This window comes from Cetorhinus maximus, chromosome 4, assembly GCF_964194155.1.
Source record: "Cetorhinus maximus chromosome 4, sCetMax3.hap1.1, whole genome shotgun sequence".
Classification (NCBI taxonomy): domain Eukaryota; kingdom Metazoa; phylum Chordata; class Chondrichthyes; order Lamniformes; family Cetorhinidae; genus Cetorhinus; species Cetorhinus maximus.
The window spans coordinates 30,901,090-30,920,016 of record NC_135882.1 but is presented as its reverse complement, the minus strand read 5'-3'; the positions used below and the strand labels follow the sequence as shown (position 1 = coordinate 30,920,016).

The 18,927-nt window shown below is 42.5% G+C and overlaps 1 pseudogene across 1 annotated transcript in view; it reads right to left on the bottom strand.

Annotated features, from left to right (window-relative positions):
- Positions 1 to 943: 943 nt before the first annotated feature.
- LOC144679558 (cytosolic non-specific dipeptidase-like) overlaps positions 944 to 18,927 on the bottom strand; it is a 52,530-nt pseudogene continuing 34,546 nt past the window's right edge. Inside the window, exons 5-10 of the transcript XR_013576368.1 lie at positions 18,747 to 18,831; positions 17,429 to 17,589; positions 14,658 to 14,822; positions 10,415 to 10,558; positions 2,788 to 2,935; positions 944 to 1,417 (exon numbers count right to left, since the gene is read on the bottom strand). The product of XR_013576368.1 is annotated as a cytosolic non-specific dipeptidase-like (transcript). The remainder of the gene's footprint in view (positions 1,418 to 2,787; positions 2,936 to 10,414; positions 10,559 to 14,657; positions 14,823 to 17,428; positions 17,590 to 18,746; positions 18,832 to 18,927) is intronic.

The window sequence follows — 18,927 nt, the reverse complement described above, 5'->3', positions numbered from 1 at the left end:
GCAGCTCCAGTAATGCATTCAGTTCTGGTCGCCATATTACAGGAAAGATGTGATTGCACGAGAGAGGGTAGAGAGGAGATTTACTAGAATGCTTCCAGGAATGGAGAATTTTAACTTTGAGAAAAATTTGGATAGGCGAGGCTTATTTTCTTTTGGAAAAGAGGTGTAATTTAGATGTAATATATTATGAGGGGCTTACGCAGAGTGGATAGGAATGGCCTATTTCTGTCAATGTCAATTGAGAGATGTCAATAATCATTTTGCATAAATTTAAAGTGATTGGTAAAAGGGTTAGAGAGTTGAGAACTTCTTTTCTCCCAAAGGGTAGTTGGGGACCAGAGCTCACTGTTTGAAACAATGGTGTAGGCAGCAACTCTCGCCACATTTAAAAGTACTTGGAAGACACTTCAAGTGCCGAACTCTACAGGGCTACAAACCAAGAGCTGGAAACTGGGAGTAGGCTGTATTGCTCTTTCTCAGCCAGCACAGAAATGATAGGCTAAATGGTCTTCTTCTGTGCCATAAATTTCTATAATTCATACCAGGCACCATCCTTGTGGATCTGCAAGAGTATCTCTCTATGTCCTCAATATCCTTCCTGTGGTGCACATCTTAAGACTGAGTTGGCTCCAGTACCCGTGTGTTGGAACCACAACTACTTCTAATTCACATTAACAATTTGGAGTTAGAAACTCAATGCAAAATTGGTTAGATTTGCAGTTGATACCATATTGAGATGGGACAAAGTTATTAAAGGAAGTAGTCCAGAAATTACAGAATATGATCAAATAAAATGAGTGGGCTAATGCAAACAAATGCAAAGTATTGCACATAGGAAGTGGGGCAGGTGTGAAATCATAAAATTCAGCTTGTCATTAACCACTGGTTGTTCTTGTAAGCTTAGTACCGGACTATATCAGCAAAGCTGTATGGACTAAGAACATTGTAATTGAGGTATTTTAATAAAAGGCTGAGAAATTTATATCTAATGGATCAAAAACTTGCATACCTATTATTTTCAAACAGAAATTCCATATTTGGAGGTTTAAGCTTTTAACTGCAGCCATTTTACCACAGCATTTACAGCATGGAAGCCAAATGTAACTGGTATAATAATTCATAATACTTGAGCAAGACGAGTGATTATTCAGCACATTCAAAATTACAGTTAAGCAGTAAAGAGAACAAGCCAAGATCTCTAATATTTAGACCTTGATTTCACAATACTGTATCTACTTCAGAACACATTACATACTGTATGAAGACATTATCACTGGATAATTAAAGGAATTCAGTGGGATGTACAGTTTTAGAAATCACTTCAGCAATTTTATCAATCCAGTGCAATTTTCACTTCAAAGAAGATATTTCATGGAAGTAGGCACCAAGCACCTTGATTCCCTGAATATAGTTGGTCCTACTGGAGAAACAACAATAAGTTTTAAAAAAAAATCTATGAATTGAAGTCTCCATCATGGCATCATTCCTCCCTATCCCTAGTCATATTCTCCAGCTTGAAAACCACCCCTCAAACGCTGTGTTCCTCTAATGGATTCTGCCTGTCTGTGTCTCATCATTGGCAGCAGTGCCTTCTGCGCCTAGCCCCCATGCTCCAATTCTCTCTTTAAGACCCTCTTCTTCCTTAAAACCAACCTCTTTGACCAAACTTTTGGTCACCCCTAATTTGGCTCAGTGCTCACTTTTTGATTGTTGCTTAGTCAAATGCTGTGACATTTTTACACATTAAAAAGGTGCTACATAAATCTAAATGGTTGTTGTATGACTGTCGAGTATTATGCCAAATATCAGTGGACGTGCTGGAACAGGTTAAAAAATCTGAATGGGCACATTTAAAAATAGAATAAAATGCAAATACACACCAATAGTTATTTTATCAAGCTGCATTTTGATGGTTTGTGCTTGGTTACATTGTTGTGTTTATAAGGTGAAGCTAGATGAGTACATGGGGGAAGGAATGGAAGGGCACACTGACAGGTTTTGGTGAAGAAGGATGGGTGGAAGCTCAGGAGCAAAAACACCAGCACTAACCAGTTGGGCTGAATGGCCTGTTTTTGTGCTGTAATTTCTATGTTATACTTTTAGTATACAGATATATTCCCTGCTTCAGCTTAAAGCACAGGATTCTCATTTTGAGGACAGAGATTTCAGCCTGATATCCATCTGGACTCACTTAGCTCTTCTAACTAAGTATTTTGACTGTCTGCAGAGTACAGCAGAGGCGTCACAGGTGCACTCAATGTAGAGAGCTGCAAAATGTGAATTGATCCCTCAAAAGAGGGAAACTGTCTATATGCCCCCAGTGATGGTAGATGGATTATCAGGAGAGGTGAGAGGGAATTAAAAACATTAAGGGAATGGTGTGCATGTGCATAACTAAAAGGATAATGGACTAATGGGGCAACAATGCAAACTCTGTGATTTGCATCAGTGTCCTGGGCTGTTGTGGCCAGGGTGGGGAGGTGGCAGAGTGTGGGTGTTAAGAGAAAAGAATACAAAACCCCATCTAAGATTCCTACTTATCCTGCAGGCCTATGGGAACATCATATAAAGGCAGGGTTAGGCTTCCTCCTGTTCTCTCCTCCCAAAAGAGGGTAGTAACAACCCATGGACCTCAGTCCAACACGAGAGTGCTTTTAGGAAGAAAACTATGAGCAGGTAGGACTTAAAATTATTTCACAGGAATGTAATTATATCGATTCACATTATCAGGACTACTTGACCAACAGACTCATGAGGACAACGTCTAACCAGAATTTTGTCTCTTACCGGTTGATTTTCTCATTCTGTGAATGTGCGCCATCATCTGAAGCTCCAATTGGCAGTAACATAACACTTTTTCCTGTAGCTTCCTGGAATGTCAGGGTAACTGGAATGCTTCCACCTTCTCTGGTCATATCTGACTCAACTCCAAATACTAAACAAGGAAAGTTTATACATTTTACATTGAAAACCAGACTAAAAATACAATGTGATATATACAAACTGCAGCATCCATTATTCATGCTCCAATCATCTACTTGAAATTTGACTAGAATAAAGCTTTGCATGAGATGTTGCTTCATTGCTCAGATCAACACCTCCAACTTCAAGCCTAAAAAAAGGCAAATTCAACATATTTGTTTTGTCCTCTCCCTCAATTTCTGTGTTGCTACAATACAAAAAATGTTACATTCCTGATCATCTGTTAGTTTCCATTATCCACCTAGAAGCCTTCTCCATCATGGCAAATAAAAAGCCCACTGTTGCACAATTACCCTACAGCAATCGAAAAGTAGAATACTGCAGATGGTGGAAATCGGAAATAAAAACAGGGAATGATGAGCAGGTTATGGCAGCAACTGTGGAGAGAGAAACAGAGTTGACATTTCAGGTCTGTGACCTTTCATCAGAACCTACAGCACTTGTCTAATTTGCTACCTTTTTCTAACTTCAGTTGTATTTTGCAGCGGCTTGTCTTCAGCAAACACTAAAGGATGTATTTTGTACTTTCCCCTCCTGGTGCAGAGCATCACCCACTAGGAGCATAGGTGCAGCGTTCAGATGGTACAGCGGGATTTTTGTAGGCAGATGGGAACGAATCTGCAAGGCCCCCGCTTAAAAGATCACTTTTCAATCCAATTACACTCGTTTTGTTGTAGATGCAGTTTTCTCAGGTGCTCATAAAAAAATGTTACTGAAGTTAGCAGAGTGTAAAGGGAAAAATATGAGCAAGAGGCATGTGATATCATTACACCATATATTGGGCTAACCTAGATTGGGTGGAGGCAAAACAGTCTCAATTTTAAAAGATGCAATTGTGCTATTGTGCCTTGGTGAGAACTGGCAGATTAACACGGGATTTTGAACAATTGGATTCCACCTGTGCGTGGGGAGATGGTGGCGTAGTGGTACTGTTGCTGGGATGAGTAATCCAGGGCCCTAGGCTAATGGTCTGTGTGATATGGGTTCAAATTTCACCATGGCAGCAGGTGGAATTTGAATTCAGTTAATAAATCTGGAACGAAAGCAAAATGCTGCGGATGCTGGAAATCTGAAATAAAAACAAAAAATGCTGGAAAAACTCAGCAGGTCTGGCAGCATCTGAAGAAGAGTCATATGGATTTAAAATGTTAACTTTGTTTCTCTCTCCACAGATGCTGTCAGACCCAACTAGTTTTTCTAGCATTTTCTGTTTTTTATTATAGTAAATTTAGAATATAGTCTCGATAATGGTGACCATGAAACTATCGTTGATTGTCTTTTATGTGGTTGACTCCTAAATGCCCTCTAAAATGGCCAAGCAAGGGCAATTAGGGATGGGCAATGAATGCTAGCCTTACCCACATCCCATGAAAGAATAAAGAAAAGAAAACATATTGGGAGGAATGAAGCTTCCCTTAGATCAAGATTCCCTCGCGCTTTCCGGTGCAGATGGTACTGCTCTTAGCTGCTGGAATCTCGGTGCACAGCAGGACTGTGCATTACTACAAAAAGTTAGAAGTAATTTGCAGGCTTTCTATTCTATTTATTTATTTATTGTACAGAATACAATGGCTTGAATTTTACATCCCCATTGGCGTCGGGCGTCATGGCAGGTGTGAGAGAACAACATGGCGAGAAGGCCAAAAATAGGTTTCATGACGTCACGAAACCAGTTTGCGACTGTCTACTTCACCTGTCAATGGTGGGCCGTGTTTCCCGCTGCTGCACAACAGTGACATCATTTTAATACATCTGCATCTAATTATAATTCCTGCTCGCCAGAATTATCTCCCCATGTCAAATTTACCAATTACATGGGCAGGAAAACACGGCGGCCCAGAACACACCTTGACAAGTGTGACGTGCAGAGGTCGGGACTTAATGTTAGGCCCTTGCTCACATTGCAGACATCCAAGGAGCAGAAGATACTGGAGTCCTACAGCCAACAGACCCTGCAGGAAAGTACACATCGCATGTTGAGTGGATTATCATGGACATGGCTCCACTGCGAAGCAGCTCACGGAAGGTGGGAGGCCTCAACTGATGTCTTGGGTCTGTTATGGGACATCAAGGTCTTGGCCATAGGCTGCTATGGATGATCGTCGAGGGGGTGGAGAGGAAGATCCAGCTGTGAGCGGAAGAGGATGGTGTACTGGAGTGGTGGGGTGGGAGGGGAAAGCCTAGGTTTGACTGGGAGAGGAAGATGTACCGGGGGTGGGAGGGTGAGGTTGGGAAATGGGGAGCGAAGAGATCGAGGTGGGGGTTGGAAGGGGTGGGGAGGAAATACGATGGGGAGAAGGAATAGATGGGGGAAAGTGCAGAAACTGGGGAGATAGGTGCAAGGGGGGGGAGGAAGGTGTAAGGTAAGGAGCTCGAAGTGGAGAAGGAGTTCAAAGGGGCAAGGAGTCCAGGGGGTGGAAGGAGACCGGTTGGATGGGGGAGTGGGGGGGAAGGAGGGAGTCCGGGGTGGAGGAGGGAGTAAGGGGAGGGGGACATCCAGGTGAACATGCAGAGAAAGTGTCTGTGGAATCAATGACTGCCTCCTGGTGAGCAAACTGAGGGTGGGCATGGTCGGAGGGAATGGTGAGTATGAGAGAGGGCAGAGTGAACCGTTGGGTCCAATGGTAGTGGTAGAAGGGACAGCAAGATGGTTGGTGGGGACTCAGAGGTAGACACAGAATCTGGTGGTGGAAGAAACAGGTTGTGGAGATCAATGTGGATGGGGGTGGGATTATCGGGAAGTTATGGAATGTGCACATTCACCTTGATATCCTGGAAAGAAAAAGGGTTCTGGTTGGTAGATGACTGTGGGGGTTGGAAGGTGATGCCAGTGGGGTCAACAGTGATGGGGGAAAGGACATAGGTGACTGGGGGAGGGGAAAGGATGGGGGACCTGAAAACAAACCTTACACAATGACCATGCTTCTGAAATCAAAAGTGAGAGGAGCCTCACGTTGGACAGGCATGCATACTGCGTACGAGTGCTATCAGTGTGTGGGTGGAGATGCAGGTCAGCTCAGATAGGCAATTGAAAAAGAACCCCAGCAGGGGCTTACAGCAACACATCTACCACCTCATTAGCCACCTCTTTTAAGACCCTAGGATGACATCCATTAGGACCCGGAGACTTGGCAGCCTGCAACTCCATCTGTTTGCTCAATATCGCTTTCCTAGTGATTGTACTTTCACCAAAGTTTCTCTCTCCCTTCCATCTCCTGGTTTACAGCTATTACTAAAATGTTTTTGTATCCTCTATAGTGAAGGCAGAGGCAAAACATTTGTTCATTTCATCCGTCACTTCCTTATAATCTATTAACTCCCCATTCTCACTCTCTAGAGGCTCAACACTCACCTTACCTATTCTTTTCCTTTTTAAATACCTGTAGAGACTCTTGCTATCCATTTTTATATTTCTAGCTAGCTTCCTCTTTGTTGTAGGGCAGCCAAGTTTTACTGTTAGTAATAGAGTTGATCTGCAGACACTTAAGTGGTAACATTAAGTTTATTTACAAAATACTCAGCAGCAACTACACGTGTGTTTTCAGCTCCAAGGGCTGAATTCTCTGGTTGGTGAGCGGGGATGGGGCCCGCTTGCTAACGGGTAAAATGACGTGGGCAGGCATCCTGACGTCACCACGCATCATTTAGATTTTCAGTTCGGTGAGTGTGTAGCTGAGTCAGCTGCGCGCCCGCTGAACTGCCAAAGGCCTGTTAAAAATTAATTTAAACAATTAAGGTTGGCGGGCTGGCGAAGAGCCCAGGCGGCCTTCGCATTTTTCATGGAACCTCATCCACGGGCAGGATGATGAGGTTTCATGAACTGTTTAAAAATTCAATAAAAATTTAAAAAAAAAAAATCATTGATATGTCCCAGCTCATGTGACACTGTATGTGTCACATGAGGGGGCATGTTTTAAAAGTTTTCAAATACTTTATTTAGAAATTTTAAACTTAAACAAATCTCCCTGAGGCACCTCTGCATCTCAGAGATTTCTGTGCTCTTTCACGTGCATGCACTCTCGACTCGGGGAATCCCCCCCCCACCTGCTCAGCGCATTCAAGAGAGCGTAATGCTGGGCAGGCCTTAATTGGCCCACCCATGTAAAAAGGCGCCAATTGGGCTCGCGCTCGCTCCCACCCGCCCCCGCACAACCCCTCCAACGGGGGGAAAATTCAGCCCCAACCCTATTCTACACTGACCGCTGAGGTAGCCTGCGCTACTCTCCTATTGGCTACTACAGATCATATGATCTTTCCTAACAAGTATTATTCTTAAAGATACTTTATGCACTAAATAAAACCATAATTATGACATTCCTTTCCCTTTTACTCGGCTCTACATATTATATTTACAAGTACATATTTTTCAAGATAACATAATAATTACACTGGGTAAGGAATTTACAAGTTCAGTCTTTCGGGTGGTTTCGTGGCACATGTGGAAAAGTGCAGCTCCACAACTTCAGATTCTTTGTCAGGTGCCTCCTTTTCCAGAGTTGCCTGAACATCAGGTGCTTCGGTGGGCACTTGCAGTTCTGTATCCTCAACTCTTACAGGAACATCAGACATGTCAGTCCTGGGTTGAATATCCTCAACAGGAAATGCAGACCCGGTCATGATCACTGGTGGAACCAAATCTTGGTGATTTGTGTCTCATTTCCTTAAGTGGTCCACATGTTTATGGATGGTCCGGCCTTCTACCTCCACGTGGTGAGATACAGATCCAGTCACTGCACTTATTTCACCTGGTAACCACTTTGGTCCTTCCCTGAAGTTTTTCACGTATATCGGCTCACCCATGGTAAAATTCCTCTCGCGACTATGCCAGTCGTGTCTGGTTTTCTGGCTTCCCTGACTCCTTTCCACCTTCCCCAACGCACCCCCCCAACTTTCCTTAAAACCTATCACATTTCTAGCTTTTCTTAGTTCTGATGAAAGGTCGACAACCAGAAATGTTAACTCTTTCTCTATCCATCGATGCTGTCAGACTTGCTGAATATTTGCAGTTTTTCCTCCTGCTTGTATTTCAGTTTTTCAGCATCCACAGTATTTTGCTCTTGGTATTCGAAAGGATAAAACTCTGGTCCAATGGATTTCATCCACACTTATTAAAAAATGTTAGGGAAGCGGTGTCTGAGACACCATTACGCATACATAATTCATTAGGAAAGAGAGAAGTGCCAGATGATTGACAGGCAACTGTTACTTAAAAAGGGAGACAGGGTAAGTCCAGAAAACTATAGACCAGTTATCTTAATGCCACTAGGACGATAAAAAAAATAGAATCTTTATTCAAAGATGTAACAGAAAAACCATTGAGAAACTGAAAATATAATAGAGTAGTCAGAATGGAGTTCAAAACAAAAAGGTCATTTTTACCAACCTCATTGAGTTGTTTGGAGCAAAAGACAAGGATAATGTAGTCAAAGTAATATATTTGAATGTTCAGAAGGTCTTTCATAAGGTACAACATACTAGATTCATGACTAAAGTCAGAACTTGGGAGTCAGGACACATAGCAGAATGGTTAGCAAACAGGTTACAAAACAGAAAACAGAGTCAGGGTCAAGGTTAGCTACACGGACTGGCAAAAGGTGGGAAGTGATGTTCCATAGCGATTGGTGCTGGGACCACTGTTGTTCACAATTTACAATGATTTGGATTTGGGAATCAGAAGTCCGATTTCTAATTTTGTAGACAACACCAAATTGCCTGGGGTGGGGCAGGGTGAGTGGGTGGGGTGTGGTGATTAATACAAAGGATGAATATGACAAAATACAGGAATACATCAATAAAATTAAAGAATGGATGTTTAATTGGCTAAAGAAAATTAATGTAAGTGTGAGATGATGCATTTTGATAGGAAAAATAAGTCGCATACACCTGGGAAAAGAGACCAAATAGAGTAGAAAAACAAAGTGATCTGGGGGCACAGATTCACAAATCACTAAAAGTAATGGTGCATGTTAATAAAACCAAAAAAAAACACAACAACAAAACCAAGTATTGGAGTTCATTTCCAGAGAAACAGATGGAAAAGTAGGGAAGGTGTGTTAAACTTGTAAAGAACTTTGGGTCAGGCCACACTTCAGAGTACTATGCAGAGTTCTAGTGTTTATATTATAGAGGGGCATAGAGGCATTGGAGAAGGTCCAAAAAGATTCACCAGAATGTTACCAGAATAAGAGGTTATAAGCATTATGAAAGACTGAACAGGCTGGGGCTTTTTATCCAGGCTTTTAAATAATGAAAGCGCTTGTAAAAGTTTAATTGGGTAGATGTGGAGAAAATGTTTCCACTTATCGAGGCAGTCAAAACGAGAGTCTCTAAAGATAAGATAATCATTAACAAATTCAAAAGAAAATTCAGGAGGAACTTCTTTATCTAAAGAGTGATAAGAATGATCAATGCGCTTTGACAAGAGATAATGAGGCAAAGAGCACAGATACATTTAAGGGGAAGCTAATTAAACACATGGCTTGGAGCACTTCATGTTTTTTTAGAATATGAAGTTTTACAGTTATACAGCTAATCACAATAAGTCAGCCGCACTGTCACAGGTTTCATATTGTTTTGTAGCATTACTTTGGTTAATTTTTTTCTGGGATATTAGTGAAGTTGAGTTGTGGAGCTGGTATCTGGCAGCAAAGTCAGGGATAGGCTTATATTCACACCAAAGATTTGTTTAAACTTTGGAGCTAATGCGGAATAAGAAAATACACTCGTTTCCTTTCAAGTCATTTCTGTTAGTACGATGATCCAATGCATGCAGAGTTGTTTTGTAACCCTTTCCGTTCACATTGCAAATGGTAAAGATAACAATCCATATAGATGGAGCACAGATTAGCAAAACTTAAAGCTGTTTTTAAAATTATTTGCAGGTAACACTTGGTTGTGAACTTCAGTAATTCAATGCAACTACAATGCACACAGGCTCACAAAGAAAGTATTCATGTAAAAGCACTAACACTGTAACCTGAAACTGCATCTTTCAGATACGAAACAAAAACAGAATTACCTGGAAAAACTCAGCAGGTCTGGCAGCAACGGTGGAGAAGAAATCAGTTAACGTTTCGAGTCTTGGTTTTATTTCACCTTTTTCCTAACTATACTCAGTTCTGCCGAAGGGTCATGAAGACTCGAAACGTTAACTGATTTCTTCTCCACCGATGCTGCCAGACCTGCTGAGTTTTTCCAGGTAATTCTGTTTTTGTTTTGGATTTCCAGCATCCGCAGTAGCTTTTAGCTTTTTGTTTTTATCTTTCAGATACAAGTTGCCCAAATTGTTAGATCTGCTCCTCCCACTATACCAGGAAAAAGAACTTTCAGTACAACTTTAACAATAGGATATGGATGCTTGTGCAGGTATTAACATGTTAAGGTTGCTTTACAGCATGCAGAATGAGTATTCAAGTCAGATTCCTTCACCAACCTGTTTTCATTGCATTCCTGCCAGCTCTGTAATGAGAATGGTTATATAGTCTGCTAGCCAGGCCTTTGAACCAAAACCCATGTATACCTTCAATGTGTTGGGACTCCCAAATTCAGCAAAGATTTTTTTGATGTAATCCACTACCTATATAACAAATTAAAAAAAAATCAAATGAATAAAAGGGGGAGGGGAAATGGGAGGAGGAGAAAAAGCTGGAAATCTGCAATCTCTTATGTTATACAGAAAGTATCCAATCGCTCTGTGATTTTTGGTCCAAAATAAAGTGGAACCGGATTACAAATTATCAGTCAGCATGGGTTTAACAAGGGGAGAAAGAGGAAAGCATATGACCAATGTAACAACACTTCTGCCAAAAGATATTTCAACAAATACACTATTAAAAGAAAAGGCCATTCACCTCACTACTGTTTGCGTAACATATCTGTGCATAAATTGTTTTTCTCATTTGCCTACAAGAAACAATGACACAGCTCAAAAGTAATTAATTGGCTGTAATGTAATTTAGGACATTGTTTTCTTTTATTTGTCCATGACATGCAAATGTCACTGACAAGGTTGGCGTTTATTAACCAGCCCCAATTGCCTTTTTTTTCATTCTTTCACAGGACGTGAGTGTCGTTGACTGGGCCAATATTTTTATTGCCCATCCTAATTGTCTTTGAGAAGGTGGTGGTGAGCTGCCTTCTTGAACCGCTGCAGTCCATGTGGTGTAGGTACACCCACAGTGCTGTTAGGGAGGGAGTTTCAGGTTTTTGACCCAGTGACAGTGAAGGAACGGTGATGTATTTCCAAATCACGACACTGTGGTTTGGAGGTGTTCCCATGCATCTGCTGCCCTTGTCCTTCTAGGTGGTAAAGGTCACGGGCTTGGAATGTGCTGTTGGAGGAGCCTTAGTGAGTTGCTGCAGTACATTGTATAGATCAGGCTTGTCCAGCCCATGGCCTGCAAATTCCCTCCATGTGGCCCCCGGCACGATAGTTGAAAACGCTGGTAAGACATATTATTGAGTTTGAAGATTTCTTCAGGGACCTGTTCCTCCAATCACAGCCCATTTTCCTCCCACATTTCCTGCTGATAGGCTCAATATTGGGCCTATCAGCATCAAACATGGAAGAGAAGCCGGCTATGATTGGAGGAGCAACGAACATCAGCAACTGCGTGTATTTGAAGGTAGAGGGGTTCTGGGGCGCACATTCACCATGCATTCCCATGGCTGCCGGTGCTCTGGCCAGGCTGTGGTCACTTTCCCAGGCTTCTGGTGCTCTGGCCCAGCTGCAGTTGCAGTTCCCAGCTGCAACCACTTTCCCCGGCTGCCAGTGTTCTGGCCCAGCCGCGGCTGCATTTCCCCGGCTGCATTCCCCCAGCTCCCGGCCCTCCCTTCAGTGGGCACCCGTGTTTGGGTGCTGCTAGGCCTCAGGCCTCACTCCAGCTCTCATCGCAGCTCATCCTCAAGCCAATTTCGGATGAGAGGGTGGGTGTGAGGGTGGGTGAGCGAGTGTGAGGGTGGGTGAGCGAGTGTGAGGGTGGGTGAGCAGGTGTGATGGTGGGTAATAGGGTGGGTGAGTGAGTGAGGGTGGGTGAGTGAGTGAGGGTGGGTGAGCGAGTGTGAGGGTGGGTGAGCGAGTGTGAGGGCGGGTGAGAGGGTGTGAGGGCGGGTGAGAGGGTGTGAGGGCGGGTGAGCGGGTGTGAGGGCGGGTGAGCGGGTGTGAGGGCGGGTGAGCGGGTGTGAGGGCGGGTGAGCGGGTGTGAGGGCGGGTGAGCGGGTGTGAGGGCGGGTGAGCGGGTGTGAGGGCGGGTGAGCGGGTGCGAGGGCGGGTGAGCGGGTGTGAGGGCGGGTGAGCGAGTGTGAGGGTGGGTGAGCGAGTGAGGGTGGGTGAGCGGGTGTGAGGGCGGGTGAGCGGGTGTGAGGGCGGGTGAGCGGGTGTGAGGGCGGGTGAGCGGGTGTGAGGGCGGGTGAGCGGGTGTGAGGGCGGGTGAGCGAGTGTGAGGGCGGGTGAGCGAGTGTGAGGGCGGGTGAGCGAGTGTGAGGGCGGGTGAGCGAGTGTGAGGGCGGGTGAGCGAGTGTGAGGGCGGGTGAGCGAGTGCGAGGGCGGGTGAGCGAGTGCGAGGGCGGGTGAGCGAGTGTGAGGGTGGGTGAGCGGGTGTGAGGGTGGGTGAGCGGGTGTGAGGGTGAGTGAATGAGCTGGTCTGAGGATGGGTGGGTGAGGGTGTGTGTGAGTGAGAGGGCAGGTTAATGGGGAGTGAGTGAGTGGGAGAGAGGATGGGTGGGTAGGTGAGTGAGTGAATAAGGGAATCAGTAAGGGAATCAAGGGTTATGGGGAAAAGGCAGGAAGGTGGAGTTGAGGATTATTAGATCAGCCATGATCTCATTGAATGGCGGAGCAGGCTCGATGGGCCTACTTCTGCTCCTGCGTCTTATGGAGTGCGCAGGCATGAGGGTGTGTGTGTGGGGGTATGAGGATGGGTGAGTGACTGAGTGAGTGAGCAGGCATGAGGGTATGAGAGTGAGTGTGTGTGTGTGTGTGAAGGTGGGTGGGTGCGTGCACGGTCACGTGTGAGAGAGGCTGAGCGTGTCCATGTGTGGAGTGTGTGGCTCACTCCCAGTCTCAGGGTTTTCACTCACCCTCACCCCTACATACCAACAGGCACTCTCACAGTGGGTGAGGATGAGTGAGTGAGCAACCTGAGTCTGGGAGTGAGCTGGACACACACTCTCACCCTTTCACACTCTAATGGTCATCTTTATTACTCATTTTTTAATTATTAATTTATTGTTGAGAGCTTTTTTGCTCAGCAATTTGCTCCTCATCATACATCAGCTTTATCTTGAAGTTCATGCTTAATGTTTGCCAAACCTTATCTTTCCAAAATTTGCTCATTCCCACCCCCCACCCCCCCTCCCCCTCAAGTGTGAGAAAAATTGAAATGTAGTCCCCCGCTTGAAAATGATTGGACAAGCCTGGTATAGATGGTGCACACTGTTCATGTGGTGCACATGGTGCAGATACTGCCACAGTGCTTTTGTGGAGGGCGTTCCAGAATTTTGACCCAGCTATGCTGAAAGACACATATATGTCCAAGTGAGGATGGTGAATGACTTAGAGGGAGAGGAACTCTGAGGTGATGGTGTTCCCAAGCACCTAATTCCCTTGTTGCTCTATTCAAGTACTTGTTGCTCTATTCAAGTAGATCATGGCTGATCAGTGCTTGAGCTCCATTTACTTGCCTGCTCTCCATATGGGAACACAGAGACAGGAGTAGGCCCTTAATCCATTCCAGTCTGTTCCACCATTCAATGAGATCATGGCTGATTCATATCCCTTGATACCTAACCTAATAAAAATCTATTGACATTAGTCTTGAAAATTTTAATTGATTCATCATCTGCAGCCATTTGGGGAAGATAGTTCTAGATTACCATTACTCAGTGCGTAAAGACATGCTTCTTGATTGAATTCCAAAATGGCCTGCCTCAATTATAAGATTATGCCCCCTTGTTTGTGATTTCTCCAGCAAAGGATGGTTTATTACCTGTCCTTGCTGTCCTTCTGCCTTGAAGCCAGATAGCAATTCATTCTGCCACTTAGCCCCCTGATGCATCATTCTTTGACCTTATTCATTAGTCTTTTATGGGACACCTTATTAAAGGCCTTTTGAAAATCCAGATAAATTATATCTACTATAAATTTCATGACTATTGTCTATTCTCTCTGCTACCTCTTCAAACGATTCATTAAGGTTGGTCAAGCCAGATTTTCCTTTTGAAATCCATGCTGACTATTTATTATTATATTTCGCATTTCTATCTGGAAATAAGTACAGGCTACACAACCTCATTTAAATTGGATCAAACCCCCTCCTAATCAGTCTTGGTTGGTTTTGAACCAGGGTACCTGAGGTCAAAGGACATATTGCTAACACATTTCAGGTCACCCAGGTTCCAGTAATACACCCATTACCGAGCAGTTAATTTTACATTGAGATCAAGCTGATAGAAATGCTAAAATTACGCACTCTTGCATTCATCACTGGGTAACTTGATCAAATATATTCAAGCAGATCAAGGGTTTAAAGTACCAGGTCTTTTGTGTAAGGGCGCACAGGGTCTTAGCAGGATGTACAAATGAATAAGGGAGATTCTGCAAAGTGTACAGGGTCTAAGGAGGGTGACTGAGAAGACTAAAACAAATGGCTCTTGTTTCCACAGTAAAAGTTCCTTACCTGCTTCCCAACCACCTCTGGATCCATGTTCGGCACCAACCGAATAGAAAACTTCCCGATAACTTTCCTAGGAATGACTATTTTAGCTCCTGAACCAGCAAAAGCCCCCTCGATTCCATGTAAAGATAAGGAAGGGTATCTCCATCTGTGCATCAGAATTTGTTGCTGTAAACAATAATCAGACAGAAGTGAGCAGCAAAGCATACAAGATGTTCAACAAGTGTAAAATACCCCTCATGGACATTGATGTCAACAGATCAGACATATTTAAGATTAAATGGCATGTTTGTCCTGGATTTCAGCATATCTTGATGTTGTGCCAAGTTGCAACATCTGATTTCATTCCAAAGGATTCAAAAAACCTTCTTAATGCTTCCAACAAAACCCAATGTCAGAAATCAACCAGTATTGTAACTTTTACAATTCAGCATTAATTTTCAACATCTTTAAAATGAGCATTTTGTTTTGTAGGTTTAAACCCAAAGATAGTAGTCACAATAATCTCCAGCCTCAAACCATTTTCAATACTGTCTAAGGTGGTTCTGATAGGAGTTCATGCTAACCTCTTTGGAAACAATTCTACTGAATTACATATCATGTAACAGCAATTTTTAAACTCAATATCAGCATCAATTTAAATGCAGCAAATAGTTTTCTTTACTTTTAAAAAGTCAACCTTTCTGAATGTTAAAACTTTTTCGGAAGTATCTGTAGTTAAGAATATACTATTACTCCAAGAGGATCACCTGGGCTGATGTCATCTTAAACACTTCCACTTACTAATTGGTAAGTACACAGATCTCCATGATGCAAGAGTCAAAAATTAATGGACTGGGAAGAGTAATGGTGAGGCTATCAGTGCTCGCCATCACTCAGGAATAAATCAGCAACTTCTGGTGCCCCCCCAGACACAGTTACTCTCCTCCACAGGTTTTGCTATATGGGCACCTTGTCGAGAAGGCTGTCAAGTTGTAGTGCTTAAACATTATATACCCACTAAATGTACCAGAAAAAGTTGTCCATTGAAGTGTAAGGGAATTTTGAAACTTAATTACTGCCAAAGAACCATTGTGACACTGAAAATTTACTATTTCAAATGTGGAGTTTCATTACTTTAAGATTTTAATTATTGTATTATATATAAAAAAAATTAAAATAAACTTGATCTTTACTTGTGTTTGTTTCTTATCTATCTCTCGCTTAATCCCATTTTTCTTTCCGTCATGTCCCAAAGACATGAAAGGGATCATAAACTGCTTAAATCAAACCTTATCTTTTTCCTTAATAAGTGGACCTTGTTGAACCAAAAGAGGGCTGACAAATGTCAAATGATTCACAAGTAGGCTACAGTTTCCGTAACTGCTGTTGGAAATTTACAAAACAAAAGCTCAGCCCTCATCCTTGTGGAATCTCACACCTCTCATTGTGAGGTCATAGTATAATCGAAATGAAATCAGGGATCAGCAAACATCTTGCCTTCCCAGCCTGGACTATAACAAAGAGAGCCATTGAAACTTGTTATACCTGCAGAGGCAGTAAAAGTCACAATCTATCTCTTGAGGTGAACAATGGATTTTGATCATTGGCATAGAAGCTGCTGCAACTGACTCATTAGTGGGCAGCATCACATGACCTAATCTTCTGGCCTTTGGAAAGCTTTAATATTACATTTCTAGATTTGCAAATCAGTCTGCTGTTCACACTCCATCCTGCAAACATTAAGGCAGGACTCCAGGTTGACCAACAGCCTGCATCAAGTCTAAGTCCTCAGAGTCTGTTTCCTCTGGAACATTCCTACCATTGTTGCCAAGCACACCAAGTGTCTGTATACCAACCTCATCTCACTGCATCACCATCAACTCTAAAAGAACTCTACAAATTTCTGCTTCATCTAGTTGAACCCTCCTGAACTGCAGCTCCTCTATGAAGGAACCCTCACTGGACTCTGATATTCTGGGCTCTGTCAATCACATAAACTGATATCCATATTTGTAGTGCTTTTTCTTTTAAATAAGTTATTCATAGTTGTAAAAACTCCTCTTTCCTATCTTCTTATTGTGTGCTTATGTGTGTGTATGAGTTGTGACCATTCCCCAGGTTTGAATGTGTGAATAAACTATGCTATTGATTCAACCCTAAAGAGAGTTTACTGAGAGGCACTTTAAAAATTGACCTTACAAACATAGGGTTTGGGGAAACATGCCACAGCCTTTTTCAAAAAAGTAAAACACCTCTGCTTACAGACATATGGCAGGAAAAATAAAGGAGTTTGGTTTTCCTCTCTCCTTTGTCTGTAACATTTCCTTCTCTGTAATTTGCTTTCTGTACATGATTTTACATTGAATTCCTTGTTTAGACTTTATATGCCTCAATAAGGGTTCTTCAATCTGATTGGTTAAGGAAACACTCAGTTGCTAACCCTTCTCACAATGTTCTAGGTCTCCTGTAGAGGGCGTTATGATGAAATAGTAAGTTCCAGCGCAAAAGATCACAGAAATTCTATGGAAAAGTGTAAGTGCCATAGAGACTGCCATTCATTTCCCACTGACTGAAAAATCCAGGTCAGTATGAACAATTTTAATGATTCTAATTTAGACACGTACAACTGTTTAATGATTGCAGTTTCAGTTCCCTTCAGATTCCCGCTCTCCAAATTCACATCAAGTGTACTCAAAAGAAGAGAAATATGCAATTCAGAAAGATTGCCAGAAAAAGTGTTTTATACCTACATTAAAACTCTGATCACAAAGTTTAATCACATATAAACGTACCTTAGTGTCATACAGCAGCTTACAGGCACCTACATCTTTACAGTAATCTTCTATATCGAAGTCTATTTCATCATACAATGTCTATTCCTCCTCCGTGAGTGGTGCCACTGATTCATCGACACCAGGAATGAGAATTTTTCCCTTTCTGTCCACCAACTTGCCTAGTCAAATTGGAATTTTGGTTAGACAGTTGGCGTGACATGCCTACAAGTGCTGGTACCTCTGCATCAAATAGCATGCAAATCAGCACAAAGTTAAGTAAGCAAATGGTCTAAAACTGGGCCCGAAGATCCTTTGGAATTCATAACAAAGCTGGCTTGCTCTGTAACTAGGCTTTGAGCACAACAGAGAATCTATATTTCCCACAAAAATATATTCTTTTCTTGAAAATTTTAAATATGGAAAATTCCTGGTGTCTCTCACACCCAAAAACAAACTTTTTTTAGATCCAAGTAATTCACACAGTAAATGTGGGATGCATGTTTGTGACTGAAATATGTTATTATTGGTCACTGCTATGAATTAAAGCCCACACTTCAATCCTAATTCTCTCCAACAGGTGGCAGTGCCAGCAAACCAGCACGAAGTGCAAAATGGGAAATGTTCCATGTCTTTGGCCCCACCTGAGCCAAGCTTGTGAGGGCTTTTACAAGTTCCTTGCCTCAACTCAGAGGTTGTATAATTTTGTCGGAAAACACCACTACAGAGAACTAGTTACTTATAACCAACCACACTTTTATTGCATTTGCTCAGCAGACTGCGATGGATCGGTGCTGAAAATGGAAGCACACAATAATTTTAATTTTAAAAAGTGCAGCAAACTCTCTTCTATGTAAATATTTTTAAATTAAGCAATAAAACAACAAATGGTGTTGCAAACTTTCCTGTTGTTGGCAACAGATCTGTGCTGTGTCCAATGTCAGGGGGAAAAGAAAACACAACCCAGGATGAGGTCTTGCATATAAGCTGACCATACCAATTTCTTAAAGGAACAGTGTCCCTAATGTTCCCTTCCTCACAATGAAAGGATGTCAACATCCTACTTGTGTGTAAAAACTGAATAAATAAGGACTTTAAAAAACCTGATCTGGTACATAAAGAGAATATGTCTCCAAATGACCAATGTATTTCAGGAAATAAGCTCTTTGGCCCACAGTTGACGGGATTCCATACATTTTTCATTTTCTCCCCTCATGTCATGAATTCTTTATTCAACATTAGAATATACAGGCCCCTTTAATTTCAAATTATAAAACTGGGTTGATTCCTGTCAGCCCACTTATACTAATCCAGGCGTCAGCAATTCATGAGTTCTTACCCAGTAAATATATCAGGTCTGTCATTGCTTCATGTATTGTACCGCCAAAGACTCCAGAGTGCAGATCCTTATCAGAGCATTCAACCTGAACATTGAAACCATGAATTGTTATCATTTGATACTTCATATTTATACAGCATATTTCCATTCCCTACTGTTGGGTTACTGCAGCAATGGAGCA